This window comes from Bombus terrestris, chromosome 4, assembly GCF_910591885.1.
Source record: "Bombus terrestris chromosome 4, iyBomTerr1.2, whole genome shotgun sequence".
In the NCBI taxonomy this organism is placed as follows: domain Eukaryota; kingdom Metazoa; phylum Arthropoda; class Insecta; order Hymenoptera; family Apidae; genus Bombus; species Bombus terrestris.
The window spans coordinates 12,314,886-12,331,394 of NC_063272.1; the positions used below are offsets into that span (position 1 = coordinate 12,314,886).

A 16,509-nucleotide genomic window follows, 5' to 3' on the forward strand; every position below is an offset into this window, starting at 1 on the left:
CTTTGTACTCTCTTCAAAAAATTAATTATTTGAAAGCCGATGCCGTAAAGTGTTCATATATAATATCATTCTATAATGTATTGTCATTCAAACATTATATAAAATACTTTTTTACGATATAAAATTATTAATAATACTATGTAATAAAAAATCATATAATATATAAGCAAAACATTTAACAACAATTACAAGAGAGATAAAATAGGAGTATTAAGATTAGTAAGAGAAGGAAGTAATGAGTTAATGATATTCAAGGAATCAATCGATGTATAAATTTCATTTATTTGTGTCTACGATTATACCTAATGTATAATAAGTGGATAAAGCAAAAATATTGTACGAACACAAGAACAATTTTTGAAAAGAAATATTGCAAAAGATTTCTATATTTCCTTGATCTAACTGTGTCTTTTTACTACAATGAAAAACTGACGATTCTATTAGAAAATGAAGAAAATATGAAATTGTTTAACTTTTCACGTGTTATCGAAAGCTTCTCTTATCTGGAACCTAAAACGAGCTATTCCCGTGTGGAAGTTTTCCACAGATTAGATACATCTAATCGTTGATCGATGTCGATGCTGTCTTCTGCACTTAAACGTTTCTTCTTTCGCCATATCACTGTCACTGCAACTAATGGCTTGGATCTATTGTGTTTCAAAAGATCGAAATCTTCTTCTTTCGTTGCACCAGACGTGTACTAGACGTTCAAGATCGATTGAAGTGTTCTCACAAAACTTTTTCACCCGTAACGATTATTTGCGATTCAATTCCCAGATATGTACATCTCTTGTCAGTTTTTTTATCGTCTCAATAGCACCCCTAAATATTATATTTAATTATGATATACAACTGGACCCCCTATAACGCGGACTAAAAATTGCGCCACTAAAAATAACGCGATTAGGAAATTGCTGGAAATGACTCATTTCTAATATGAAAATATGTGCTTTTTTGCAGTAAGAAAGCATTGTTTACAGTTATTATACTGTACTGTGCAACAGTTATTATTATGGAAGGCATATTATTTTGTCGTATTAAAAAGGAGCTGATCAATGATTGAGTTTATCTGTTGTTTCTTAAATAACTTTATTTATATCTTGCGTTACCACAAAAATAGTTGTAGATAAGATATATCAAGATATATAATATAGGAAATATTGTTTTCACTTATAATAACAAAGATTAGTAACTATTATTATTAGTAAATATGTATCTATTGCAAAATGCTTCAAGTGTCATTTTATTGATTCTTCTTAGAAACGTTTGAGTTCTAGAAGCTTTATTTAAATGACTTCATAGTCTATTTCAATGATCAAATTTGGTAACTTATTTTGGAAGCAAAATTATTTACTCAGTAAACATATTTATATTAATAATTATATCTGAATTTAATAAATGTAAGTGTTGTCAATTTTACATTAAATTTCGAACTAATAAAACCGGTATTAAAATTTATATGCATACTTTATAATTTTAGGGGTTGAAGTCTGATCGCACTTAAGCTTAATGTATGTATCGAGTCGATAATTCATATAATGTATACAAATAACACACTTTGAAAATCGACTTTCGAATTCGATTTTATTCTCGTATATGGCACGATCGATCATGATTTCAATTATGTTGCATTAATTTCGAAGTAAAAGTACCATCCATAACAGTCGATATCACAATGCACGACGCACAAATACCTTATTATAATAGGGGTGGTATTAACGATTCGCGCATAACTTGATATCGATAACCTCCGGAAAATCCAATTATGGTTCGATTTGCAGTTCAACATTTCAGCTGATTGTGGCCGGGCTACCTTGAATGTCTATTGAAATTCCATAGTACCAATCCTCGTGGAAGCGGTTAACCAAAAATTTCGAAAAACTTGACATTTTAATGAGAACTCGTAATTACTCTTCCGATATTTATACATTTTAGATGGGGGGACATTTGGGATAATTTTGTATACATAGTTAAAAGGAAAATATGATTCCTCTCTTATATAAACATTACTGATTTTAAAAAAAGATTAGCTTTCAATGGAAAATCCGTTTATCCAGGATAATCTTGTTTTTACTCTTTTCGTATTCATATAAAAATTTCATATAAAATTTCGGGATTTATTCTATCCAGAAATAAAAGAGCAAAAAATACCATCGACGATTTATTAAAATTTTCGAATGAAAAAGAAGAAGATTTAGAAACAATTCATGAAATTCTAAACGTATAAGTATAATGCTCATTTTGTTTAGATACGATAAAAGCCATATCGTCTAATCTTTCGCGAGAAACGTTAACCTGCAAAAAAACGCACATACATATTTCATTATAAATCTGTTATTTCACCCACGCCGTCTAATATAACTTATCATGTAGAATATTGGATAAATTAACATTTGTCTTTAAATAGATATCTTTATATTTAAAGCCGATGATTTATATTCATATGCATATATAATCATCTTTTATTCCATCTATTAAACGGATTGCTACGTTCAAATTTCAATCGTTGTCGCTTCAAACAAACCTTTCTAACGTTATTGAAAAATATATTCTTCCAAAAAGTTGATACTCGCGCATCCATCGCGAGCTAGACGAAGAAACGGAAGTCAAGGATACCAAAGGATACGAAAGTCGAAGTGGAAGGAAATATACCTGGCGGGTGAGAACGCGCTTGCGTGAGGATCCGCGTGTATATGTGTGTAATGGTGGAGAAAGTTGTACGCGCACGATGCAGCTGATGACCTTGAACTCCCTGTTAATGTTCGACATCGTGTTCCTGTTCTTCCTGTTCCTCGTCGGCGTCTCCTGCCTCGTGTATTACCTGCCCGCCACTCGAGCGCATGATTTCGCACCGCACGAAATCATCACGGCTAGAACGTCGCCGCGTTACGACTCGCCAATCGACAATGTTTAAGGTGAGTGAACTGCTGAAACGTTTTCATGGCTTTAAGCGATGATTTACGATCACCGAAATCGGCCACCAAAAGACAAATAATATTTGAAGGATATACAGCGGATGTCGTATAGATATAAGTAGTTCTGACAAGTTAACTGAAATTACCTTTTATTGATACATTTCAGATATATTTTTGTACTTGAAACACTTAATTCAGGCATAAGTAGCTTTTCTATTTTACGTAATTAATATGAATATAATAATAAGTAAATCTTCTATTTTACATAAAATTTTCCCATTTATATGCTCATCGCTGTATATGTTGGTACCTATATAGGATTATTAGATTTCTCAGAATCGTATTAATATTTTTGCTAGCTCTATGCTTTCCTGTAAATTCTATTCATAACCACAAGATTAAGAACATCTAAAAACTGAAGAACTGGAAGAATATATAAAAACATATTTTATAACGCGTACGTCCATTAACTTACATATTTGTCTTTTGAAACACTAAGTAAAAACAATATTTGGGAACGCCATGTACGAGATAGCAAAAGTCTAATAAAGCAGAATCTCTTCGCATCTGATCCCAACTTTGAACACGTCCTATAACTTTCGCCTCTTCCTTGATATTTTTAAAGTACCTAATTCAAGCTGTATGAGCTGAGCTCCTTTTAGCTGCTTCGGAGAAAACTGGAAAAAGCAGAGCAATATATTTCTTTCCGGTATAACGTATCGTTTTAGTTTTACGTAACCGACAATGGCCAGACTATCACCAAAAACCATATTTTTCATACGCTCCGCAAGGGAGTTGTAAAGGAACGTACGGTATATGTATACGTTTCCACTGCACGGCTAAACGGTATATAGCGTGTTCCACACAGGTAGCACAAGTTATAACAATGAAGAAGTAAAAGATAGAGGAGAATTTCAATAGTCAAAATTATGATGCATGTGTAGTTGGGGCAATGGTAATGCACATAAAATGCAAAATAATGCAAAATAAAAACTAAGTAGACATCAATGAAGTTTAATGAAAATAATGTTAGCGTTACATATGTAAATTTAATTTATTACAACGAATACAAAGAATACTTGTACATCTGCGCATTTGTTATTGCATTTATGCATTGCATTTATAAATTTCGTATCATATAATAATAATATATACTTTTATATGATTATATTAAATTTGGTACTATGAAAACAAGATGTAAAATCTAATTAAAAAATACCTAATTGGAAAATACGGGTACAAATACATTTTCTAATCGTATTTAACGAAATTTCATTGATACTTAAATAGCTTGTCCTAGTTGCGTGGGTCATCCTGTATACCACGCTCTTTAACCCTTTGTTCGCCCTTCTGCTGTATCTTATGTACCTTTCACTCTCCGTACACTCCGCAACATCCTTCAACAGTCTTTTCCACTCTGACATTCCAAAGATCCTTGACCATAGCATTTGCTTCAGTGTTTTCAATAAACCATTGCATATTCATAGATTATATTACATATATTCGTGTATTCTTTGACTGCACAGTTCAACGAATGTATGTAAGTTCCGTTGAAATTAATATATTGCATTCGTATCATTTTTAAGATTCATAATTATATTATTTGCTTTTCTAACTTTTATTAATACTTACTATCTCGTTGGATATTTGTATAATTATTTAGAAAACCTAATTGCAAATTTTTCTCGATATAACGTTAACATATACTAAAAATTCAATTTGTCCGAGGTTGCTAAAAACTGCTATAAACTGCTAAAACATCAAAAACATTAAAAACTCCGAAACAACCCTAAAGCTGATTTATTAAAAGTTAACAGTGAGCAAGAATTCAATGTCACAATTTCTATTAATCATCACGAGGTACCAAATATTAAATTTTAAAGCTAATCATTAAAACTCATTCCTTTTCTAGTGTTATTTCCATTCTTCGGTTTATGAAAATTTTATTGCCGGTATAACATCCGCATTCTAAGTAGTAAACTCGGTCTTTATTTTCTCGGAAACTCTATATTTCTTGAAATTTCTTTTCTTTCCTTATTTTTATTTCCTTCCAATCGAAAAAGAAACAAGCTCAATCTCTTGAACTCTACTCCATGAATATCACGAAAATTTCTTCGGATCGCTTTACCCGCATTTTTCCTTGCAGGAAAATCCTTTTCCGCGTGTGTTACCTCAAGTGTATGTGTAGGCAACTCGATACACATACATATAATATTGCTCATACAGAGGAACGTAAAGAGGGAGCGAAGCTTCGTGAAAGTTACTATAATATTTGCTGATCGTGGCTGTAGAGAAGTTATTTATTCTACATGTTCGTTGCGAAAGTTTTCATGGTTCGCATTCTGTGCTTTCAAATATCTTCTAGGTATGCTAATTAAATATACAAAAATAAATACGTAAATTTTAAAAATTTTAACATTATACGTATGTATTAAAAAATAAACATATTTTGATATATATCCAGAGAGAAAAAATTATTGTAAAGTTATTCTTTGTTACTTTTATTCCTGAGGGATGAGCAGAATGTTTAATTTCCTAAATAACGCGCCATAAAGAGAAAAAAATTAATTATAGTGTCATATATGTGGGTTTTTATTGTTACAAATCGAAATAAAAGTATATTGTTGAATCGAAAGAATCATTTTATTATATTAATGAAGTAATTGCAAAAAAATGTAGTAAAAATGCATAGAATGCTGTTGTAAAAATGTATAATACGCTCTTTGAGAAAAAAATCATTCTTTATTGAAATTATACTAAAGATCGAAATAAAATAACTTAAGGAACAAGAAGAACATTTTATTGCTTTTCCGAGAGTTCAATTAATTCCAAAAGTATATTCGGATAGTAATATAGGATTAATATTTAGATAAATCTATAATATCTTATCATAAGTTACTATATAACGCGTAATAGGTTCTTATATCTTATTATCTGACTAAAAGTAAAGATAATTAAAAATAAAGAAGTAAAAATAAAAATTTAGATCACATAAACTATACCATTACATAACAATCCTATATTACTCAAAATATTTCAATTTTAGTAACATATTTATATTGATTTTATTGTTAGGTAATGTACAATTTTTATTTGGAAAGTAGATCAATCTCTCATCCTGTTAGTCCTTATTTCCACCTTTTTTGTTGAAACGTAAATTTTCCGTTGCAAAGTATAACAGACTGATTACCATACATGTTTTTCTTGTTGCGTAGAACCCAAAATTTGTAAGGTCGTCAGATCGCAACAATACAGGTGACCCCATAAATCAACCCCTTCAAATCTGGCAAACCATCACTCTTTATTATAGAACTTGTTACAAACTATAATGGCTCACCCGCTGTGCAAGGTTCCTAATCACGTCATTGCCTTTTTTGCCATTTCAAAGGAAACTCTGATCAATCACCTCTATCCCACACTACGTCTTATAAATATTACATTAGCCCTACAATAATAAGATTATGATAGCCTCAATTGCAAGTGTATCTCGATCAATTCACCATCTCATTGTTATAAATGAATCGATCTCAACCTTTAACCTTTACGTCAAGGGTTTGAATTTTGATAAATTGCTTCGACACAATGGTCTCTATATGGTTAAAACTCGAATAAAATTAAAGCAGAAACATTCAATCGTTAGGATGTAATTAGGATATATTCCCCTAATATAAATATACGCTGCTATTGACGCACATGTTGCGTCATCTTTATTATGTAAATCTTAATTATTATATCGTCAATGATCGACACCGACGCAACTACCGAGTTTTTGTAAGTTACATTTTATAGTGTAACAGAGCCTTAAAGAATTAATCGAACGGATTTACAACTCGTCATCGATATTTCATAACTGTTTACTTGAATTATTAACTCTTGAAATATCCGAATGATCAGAATGGCCAATTTGTAAGTTTTTGTAGAAATTTTATAGATTTAAAATACACAATGTATCTTATATCAATACATAAGTTATTTGATAATTTTGCAATAATATATGCATAAATTTTATAGACAAATCTTGTATTAATAATGAATAACATGTACATACAATTTACGTATATATATCTTTCATTTTGAGTTTTTAGTACAGCTTTTATAATTTAGTCGCAAATAGTTCTATTGTAAATATTACAAAAATCATAAAATATGTTCATCATAAATAACAGGAATACAGTGATGATCCTTGCTTCGTTCAATTTCCATATGTTTAATTATCAATATCTTCAGACCCACTCAAAATGCTATTTGAAAATTGGCCCCGAATTAATATTATATCTCGAAATTAGCAGCGAACACTGCGACTTTGGAAATAATCCACCGCGATAACATCGGCTTCCGCGTGATTCCATGTGGAACGATTCTCGTTCGAGTGGATCCCACTTTGATCGTTACGTTACAATTGATTCGTGTTATTTCCCATTCTACGTCTCTCTTTCTCTCCTTTTTCACCCGAGACGATCGCACGTCGCTCGAAATAACGAACAAGTCTGTGACAAGTTGACGGCTGTGGATCGCCTGCTAATTTTTTCATATTTCATCGAACCACCGACTGCTGTACAATCGAGCTGAAATTTAAATTCCCGTTGACTGGCTGACGCACACGCGCGCTCGACCTTACTATCCGATTTAATGCGTGGCCAGAGCGTCGTCCATCCGCTTCCTACATTTCCGGCGACAGTGGCTGATACTAATATCGCTGCTTTTTGTATATCGTGCTGGTGAATTTTTAAACAAATTGAGAATACGTGACGTCGTGAAACTGCAGATGCGAGGAAAAAACGATGTTCCATGTATTATATTACGTAGACCCGCACACACGTTTGTGGAAGTATCATTGGTGAATTAGAGGAACTTGGAAATTGTATTATGAATTTCTTAATGTTTCATCGTATTAGACCAAACGTGTTAATTTATTCGATTGGGAAATCGAATTAATTCATTATTAGGATTGCCAATCTTCTGAAGATAATGGTTTTTTTGCTTAGGAATTTTCTGCTTTTTTTAAATTTCGTTTTCGTTTTAAAGGACAAGTTACATTTACATTTGGATTACATGGAAGAAGACGTAGTGAAGCCATTCTTTTTTCATTCTCTAACTTCTATGCGTGTATTATGCATATCATTTATGAAGTTTAGCAATCAAGGGATCCCCTGGTTAACGGATTAAGAAACTCTTCAAAATCGTTACATATTAATGAAGATTACCATCACTTTACCAGGCATTATATTATTAATCAATGTTCAATGACAAGTTACATACATATGTAAGTTAGATGTACTTAAAAATATTTGTATCAAGTATTTTTATTAAAATCTGTACTATGAAAACCTACACAGTATAATTTTACTTAAAAACCATGAGAAACTCCAAATATTTCAACATATTTGAAAAATGAAGAAACGCTAGATCGTGCATTTTAACTAGGGACGTCAGCATTATCCTTTTAATCCATAGAAAGTTAATTCAGATGTGTATGTAGAATATTCTCATCTTTAATCGAAATGTAGTTTCATAAAAAATTGTAATTTTTCGTTATATATCGTATTAATATCTTCGTAATAACGTAATATTATGGTAATAAACTTGTAATTATAGTTAATTACCAAATAACTTCGTCGAAACTTTACACTGCTGGTTTATATTAACGTTAAAGCAAATGTTTCATTAGTCGCTAAATATAAGTACTTTTGTTTATATTGTTCAATTAGATGCTGTAACAAAATAGTAAAACATACTCGTTTGAAGTTGGTTCGCGTCCGTGTGAATTAATTTTGTATCGATTGTGACTTGTGTGTGTAGTCTTGATTCATCGCGTTGATTGATGCGTCGCCGAAAAAGCTTTCACCTATTAAACCAGCTGACCAATTCTGCGCGTGTTAATTCGTAATTAAGTGAATCAGGTGTTGATTGAATCGAGTTTCAGGATTAAATTTCAACAACACGATTGCATGAAATTTACTTTGATAGAATTACTGCTTTCCGAATCATGTGATTTATTGATTGTAATCTTCGTCTGTAAAAATCTCGACGTTCTATGAAAAATATAATTCTTCAAATGGAAAATATTTTATATGACTAATGTTCTTGATAGAATGAATAGAATTTACAAAGAGGAATAGGTTTTATGTAAATTACGTTCAATGGTTTGTTATATACGAAGTTATATATAATGTTATATACAAGTTATATATGATGTTATATACAATTTGTTATATACGAAGAACAGAATATATGATGTGATTTACGTACATTCGTTTTACACTATTTTGTGTTCTTCAAATCGACAATAAATTTTGTTACAGTTTCAAACTTTGCGTTATTTAAAGTTCAATTCTGAATAAAATTGAACTTCGAGTATCGTTCCTCTACCTGCTCGTTTAATTTATTTATTCGTTTTAGGTTTAAAGTTGAACAGAAGATAGTAAGTCTGTTAAAAAGTTTGTAAAGTTAAACCTCCTTTAAATCGATGAAAAATTCTTATAAAGACCCCTTGAGAACTTAGCCTCCATCGACTTGATCAAATTTTGATCCACTTTATCCTTTTAAGATAATTGTCTGTAGAGGTGGAAAGTCCACTTTTCCTATTTTCCTAATTGGAAGCAATGAAAATTGTTAATACTAATTATTTCGTATTAATTTCTTATTGTTTAAGATTATTCAAAACCCTGTGACGAGATAATTTCACCTATAATAATTCTCCTCTTCGCTTTCTTTGTTTCATCGTCCTCCAGAAGATTTTTACTTTCTTGAAAACCTATCTGAAACGACGATACAACTCAAATCTGTCCTAAACCTACCACGAAACTAATTCAAACTAATGCAAACTTATGACAAATATTAGAAATATTATATGCAGTACAATATATACAACAGTAAAAGTACTTTTACATATATGTAAATCGAAAATTCAGGCTGACCAATCTCGTACGTACAGGAAAATATTCACGTTCCTTTTGACAAAAATATTCGAAACTCATCGAAATCAGCAAAGTGTCCTTTATTCTAAATAATAATTATAAAATAAAAACTTAGTTATTTTTATTTTATGGAAGCGCGCGATATCCAACAACGCGAGAATAATCCAAGCGAATCGAGATTCACTCTTCGTTAGGCGATCCCTTGTACTTGATAATTTCTTAATAAATCCAAGATGGTAACACAATATCAGAGACGTATTGGAAAAATGATGGCAACCGGCGTTATTAAATTACGATCGACCAAAGGCGAGACTCGCCAGCGAGTAGTAGAGTCTCGCGAATTGAAGTTCGATTTGTTCGTTGATGAAATTTCGTGGAATTAGGCAAGGCACTCTCTGGTACTGCCATTAACGGATTGTCCTCTAATTAAACATCCTGTCTCCTCGACTGCTCGTAACGAGCGTACCTATTGCCGCCTTTGCCTTTACGAACAATGTCGATTCGATCCGCATTTAATAGAACGAACCTCTTAAGCGGCCGGAAATTTTTCATTCCTCCAGCCAGTTCGGACAAGCCTGCAATTTCACGATTCCAGATACATGCTTGTCGTCTGATCGATTATCGACGATTTAATACGCGTTTGGTCGTTTTCAACTGAGCTTCATTCGTTTCGTTCATTCAAATAAAAATTTTATTCCTTACGAAAGAGAATTAATCGGTATAAATGGGAATGAGCCTGTTCGATAAGCATCGTGAGAGAGTTTAGAATATTTTTGGAATACATTTTTCTTGCCTTAATAGTTAGTAGATTGCAAAGGTTTATGTAAATTCATATTTTTGTAAATACGATTATGGTAACAGAAAAATAGTATAAGTATACATTTGTTTTATTTGTTGAATATTATGGCGAATATTTAATTTTTCATATTTTACCTATGTCTGCATATCATGTACAATCTCAACATCTTTCCACTATCCATCATTTTTAGGCTTTTTCAAATTTCCTTCTTCGCTTGAATTGTAATGCCTGCGTTGATATTTTATTACATTCAACCGGAAATTTCATCGAAGTCGTGACGAAGAATTAACAGCCTTTCCAATTACTAGAGTTCCAGATTGAGCAAGTCCGCGAATCGCATAATTCAAATTGAATAATCTTCCAATCTCGTTTAAACATCTAATCGATGACCCAGTTATATCGGTATTGTGTATTTGCTTGATCGTTAAAGGATCTGTAATTTGCCGGATCTGATAAACCGCAGTTTGCCCGACTAACTATACCTGTAAATTATATTTAACCAATATAAGAAATATGTATCGATTAATAACTTCTCTTATTAAAAGTCTACTTCTTACTTTAATTATATTTAATTATTTGATATAATTTTATTTATGTAGTAATATCATATATAAAATATGGTTGTAAATAAAGGTTATATTTATTTATTTATAAATTTCGTTTAAAGAGAGTAATATATTTCGTGTAATATGAAAATAAAAATTTAAGATTAGGATAAAAGTAAACAAAATATCGAGTCCAATTGCTATGATCTACACACAAAATGTTACTTCCTTCAAAATCACTTTCGCAACATTATGTTATTTTTTTCACTTTATTAATTACATATACCTATATCTTTCTCATATTGTATACTCAATAATGTAATTAATAATAATCTCGCAATATTACCAACTAATCCTGTAATAAAATTTCGAAGCTCTAACATAAAACTTAAATATCCAGCGCACACCTTTCATTTTTCATCTTAGGAAAGAAAAGAGAAGATAACAAGTAAAAATCGATATATTGATTTTAGAAACTGCTGTTTCATCCAGGTTTTATTAATATTTATAAATAAACTTTCTCATTATTCCGTTTATACCTCTCAATTATTCGCTACATACATTGATAATTTACAATATTTAGTGAGATCATCTTTAACGCTAATTGTACGTTTAAAATTACTGTCCATGCTATATAATAATTTTTCGTTTAGTGTATGTTTGTAATAAATGTCTTATAACTTCTAACTCTATAAACTCTATATATCTACATACGATATAAAATTATATATCTTCGAATTGGTTTCGAATTTTACTATAATAGTCACGATAGTCTCTCGTATCTCATCAATGCTAACGAAATTTCAAAAAGTTTCGCATAATGTACACAATATATTGATAAAAATTTTCTGTGCTAAGTATTCGAATACCTTCGTCAGTTACTGAACATAATCTGCTTTTGAACGAATCTAGATGGAACTTTTTCTAGTAAGCAGGAAACGGTCGCGCAACTTCACCTCCGCTGTTAAACGAATCGATGCATCAATGCATTATAACTGATGTTCATCCCTTATCGAGGACACGATATTTTCTTTGAAGGAGTAGGGACCAGGGAAGAATTAGTTTCTCGCGACATATTTGTCGCGTTGGAAGCTAATACTTGGAGAAAGTTTTGCCGATCCTTCGAGCAGAAGGAATTAGCTTCTATGGAAACTCTTTGACGAGCGTTCAGCAAATACTTGGGCCAAGACAAAGTTTTCAAGCTGGAGCGATTGCCCGATAACTTCCTGACATTTGCATCTAAAACATACACAGAAAGAATGGATTGGTATCGGTCGAAAAGTTTTCAATCGAAGTTCATCTGGCCGACGGAATTCTCGATGGTATCGTGATCATTGCGAAAGTTTGCATACACTTGGAACAAATTGTGTCTGTGAATTAGCGGTTTAGGTTTGTGTTTCTGCGTTCGTTGCAGTTCTTTTTATTACACGCCTGTGGTCAGTGGAAATCAGTAGACAGACCGCGAATGTTTATACAATCTCGTATTTCTATAAAGAAGCAAGGAAGATAGAGAGTTAAATAGAAGAAATAGAAGACGAGAATTAGACCTTTTGCTATCTATAACTTCGTGAGTTTTATTTTCTAGAAAATTCGTTCGTCTCTTTCGATATTTGTCCAGGTATTCATGCAAATCTTTATGAATATAGTTAAAAATGAAACTGGGATAGAGAACAGTTTTATCTACTAAATATTGTAACAGTTATAATGGATGAAAGTAATATAGAAAAATTGCGAATTAAATTGTTAAATAAGATCGTCAATTAATTCAACCGTAAGTGTAACCGTATGTACTTCACACGCGAGTAAATAGGAATGCCAATTTTCTTAGATCAATACCTGTCATCGTTAATGTGCTTAACTCAACAATTCATCAATGAGTGGTAAAATTAGAGCTTCGAAAATATTCATTCTGCGTAAGTTCCAATCACTTTCCGTTATAAGTTCCATTCTAATATATTTAGATACAATTCGAAGGAAAAATTGATTCTAAATTAACGTCCTCAATAGGCCTGGGCGAGATTCTTATGATCTTTAGATATGTATGTCTCAAATGAATTATTGCGATCATTGAAGATTGTAAATTTCGATCGCTGACCAATTTTCCAATCTCACTATATCACTTCCATTTATCGTACCATACCTTAGATATTTTACACACTGTTGTATATTATATTGCAATCGTGCACTTCTGCAGCCTCAACTTTTCCTAAATACATACAATTTCATAAATCTACTTATCACTGCATTAATATAATATTACGAGTATTATTTATCTACTTATTATTGATATAAGGATCACTAGCTAAGGATCTCTAATTAATGATAAAATTGATAAAAGTGGATTTTTGGCAAGAGATAGCAACTGGAATACACGGCACCATTATTTCAACACAGATCGATCTAGCTGTCCGCTATCCCTCAGGCCGACTACTCGATGCGAAGATTTACAATCGGTAAATCTGCACGCGTCGTTGCAAACGATGTGGTACTGGCGGGTGCAAGGTGCTCTGCATTTGATTAAAAATCGATCCTGCCGAGGCCAACGAGTTTTCATTTTCGATCTGTGGCTACTTCGGACCGACTGCTGCTACTCGAGCCGCAATGGCTTTGGGCTGAGATGAAATTGATTGGAATTCAATGTTCATATGTGCTTGTATCTATATCACGTGAATCATCCAGAGAATTAATACCGGAGAATTAAAAATTAATTTAAAAATTGTCTTCGAAAGAGTAAGCATTCTATGTTTTCTCGCGAGAACAGCCTATGTTTTCTCTCTTATCTTCTATTTTGATTCGATAAACGAATTTATTTTACCTACAGCATCATGGTGCTAATTGGTTCCATCTAATGCGCGAATTAAAATGTGCAATAAAGTCGTTCTTTTAATAGGAGAACTCGTAATTTATTGAACATGTAATTACTAGAAGAAAAATTGTGAAAAGTATATAATAAAATTAATAAAAGAAGAATGCAGAATTAAATTCAACATAATAACATATTTATAAAAAATAGTACGTATAGAAATACACATTTCATATTGATAAATTAATACTTTTGTTTTGGATGCTATTCTTGAAAACAGATTTTTGTATACGATGGAAATCTACAAATGTTACACATATATTTTTCTTACATATGCGACATAGTTTTCTTCTGTAAACTCGGTCATTTTCTCAATTTCTATCCATTCTATTTTGCGTTAGTTGAATTTTCTCAACAATTTTCTTGGCATGTCTAGATCATTATTTTTAGGGCTTGTAGCGGCACTCGACAGCAAACTTTCCAACGATTTCTGTCCCGTGGCTCGCTACACAAAGACTCTACCCTCCGAACAAGATGATTGCCAGATGTCGATACATTCTCACCGAATGTTTTCAGCTAGCCCAAGGACTCGCTATAAATCTTAGGATTTATTTAGTTAAGGTACTCCAAAGGGACAAATAGTCTTTGTCTGAACAGTCTGTACACATACCACCCACTAGAGATACAGGAAATCTGCTTTTCCTCGCGTACGACGCTTCTCGCTAGCAACTTTCTCTCAAGGGCGATTAATATCCTTTTCCAACCACCAACTCAAAATTTAGCCAATTAACAGCGACGTCCATTTCCCTCTCTTTCCGAACCAACACTTTCCTTAACGAACCAAGAGGATTCCGTATCCTTGGACACACCCAATCACAGTTTTTCTAAGCAGCATCATCGTGACGGAAAGTCAGTCCACAGTGAGTCGCTAGACAAGTCGGGAGACGCGTATCCGAATTGATCGTTGGTAGTTGGCCGTAATAACGAATCCGAATCTCTCGACATCTAGTGCAATCATCTCCCGACTTGAATCGCACCGCGAAACGTGTCGCGCCGAGTCCGAACTTGTAACCGTGAGCCTATAATTGTTTCGCGCGTTCTACGCGGAAGTGTATATAAAGAACGAAGATGAATAAATAGTTACTGTTGAACATATCGAGTGATTTTTCTACACCTATCACGCACATCACCTCAGGCTGTATTGTACGGAACCCGGCTGTATAAACACGTCTGTGCACTCGCTATGCTGCTAGGGAAAAATGTTCGTCTCTTGAGTAAGAAAACGAGACAATTGGTAAAAAAAATTCTCATTCTACGAGTACGCTATTCTCACGCTACTGTTTCTCTTCTTGCTCTTCTTCTTCATATCGGGTTCATAGTCAATAATTTCTAGTCACTGTCCTTCATCAGCTGCATTTCAAAGCACCTACCCAACGATTCGTCAGCGTTTTCCACTTGCTAGCTTAGGGTTTAAGCTTTGGGCCTCAGAAAAAGGTATTAACTCTCTTCCCCTCCCGTTTTATGGTCGCAGCATGATCAGAGAGAAAGACTTCTTCCATTCCATCGAATGAAAATAAAAAGGAAAGGTTTCTAGTTGGTAGACTGCTATCACCTTACAGTTCGAAAAAATTAAGAGCCAACAAATTTTTTCGGGGAACAGTGATCATTGTCACATTGTTTCAATGATACGATTAAAATTCAGATCATAAAAAAAGATTTTAGGTCTATAAAATTTGTGAAGGAATTTCTCGAACGTTTAAACATTTAATATTTTTATACCGATACAGAAGCTGATTATGAAAAGAAGAAAGGATTAATTAAGAAATAACTATCGAATTTGTTAAATACATTTCTCCCCCACTAGTAAGTTATATTATAACTTATCGCACATTGTATATGAAATGCATGTATTGTTATGCTGCATTGTATTAAAAATCTTTCATTGCGTTTTATTTGAAAATTCTGCATATAAATTGTTTTACTAGCGAAAATATTAATGTATCATCGAGATATAAGAAAAACAAGGTACTCATGGAAACCCGATATAAATCCGATATAAATGTTTACATATTAAACAGAAGGTGATGTTGAAACTAAATGTAATTACGAGCTTTTCCATTCGCACAGACCAATTTCACATGTTTTCTCTTTCACAGTTGACTCTCAGGTGCTTTTCTCGAATGCATACGTATCTTCAATTATTTCACAAAACCACATACACACACATTTTCTAGCGCATTTAAATGGATTCTCTAACGCAATTTGGAGAATTAAGACCTCACATTTAGGAAGCTTTAAACTGAATTATATGAGACTCTTGCCTCGTATTTATTCGCAATGATATTATGAATACACACACATTGAAACTAGAGGTGAAGGGTTAGAATGCATGATTAAATAGTAATAAATTGTAATAAAATTAATTATTAATAGGAAGAGTGGATAAGCTGTACAAATATATATGAAATAGAGGTATTATTTTTCAATTAAATTAATTAAACATCAAATTGAACATTCTGTTTTTATTAAT

At 32.3% G+C, this 16,509-nt stretch overlaps 1 long non-coding RNA gene across 3 annotated transcripts in view; it reads left to right on the top strand.

The window, feature by feature from the left end:
• Nucleotides 1-16,509, top strand: part of LOC125384996 — a 33,925-nt gene that overhangs the window by 14,893 nt on the left and 2,523 nt on the right. For all 3 annotated transcript variants that reach the window (XR_007223905.1, XR_007223904.1, XR_007223903.1), the window contains exon 2: nt 2,563-2,915. This is a non-coding gene — a long non-coding RNA (uncharacterized LOC125384996). The remainder of the gene's footprint in view (nt 1-2,562; nt 2,916-16,509) is intronic.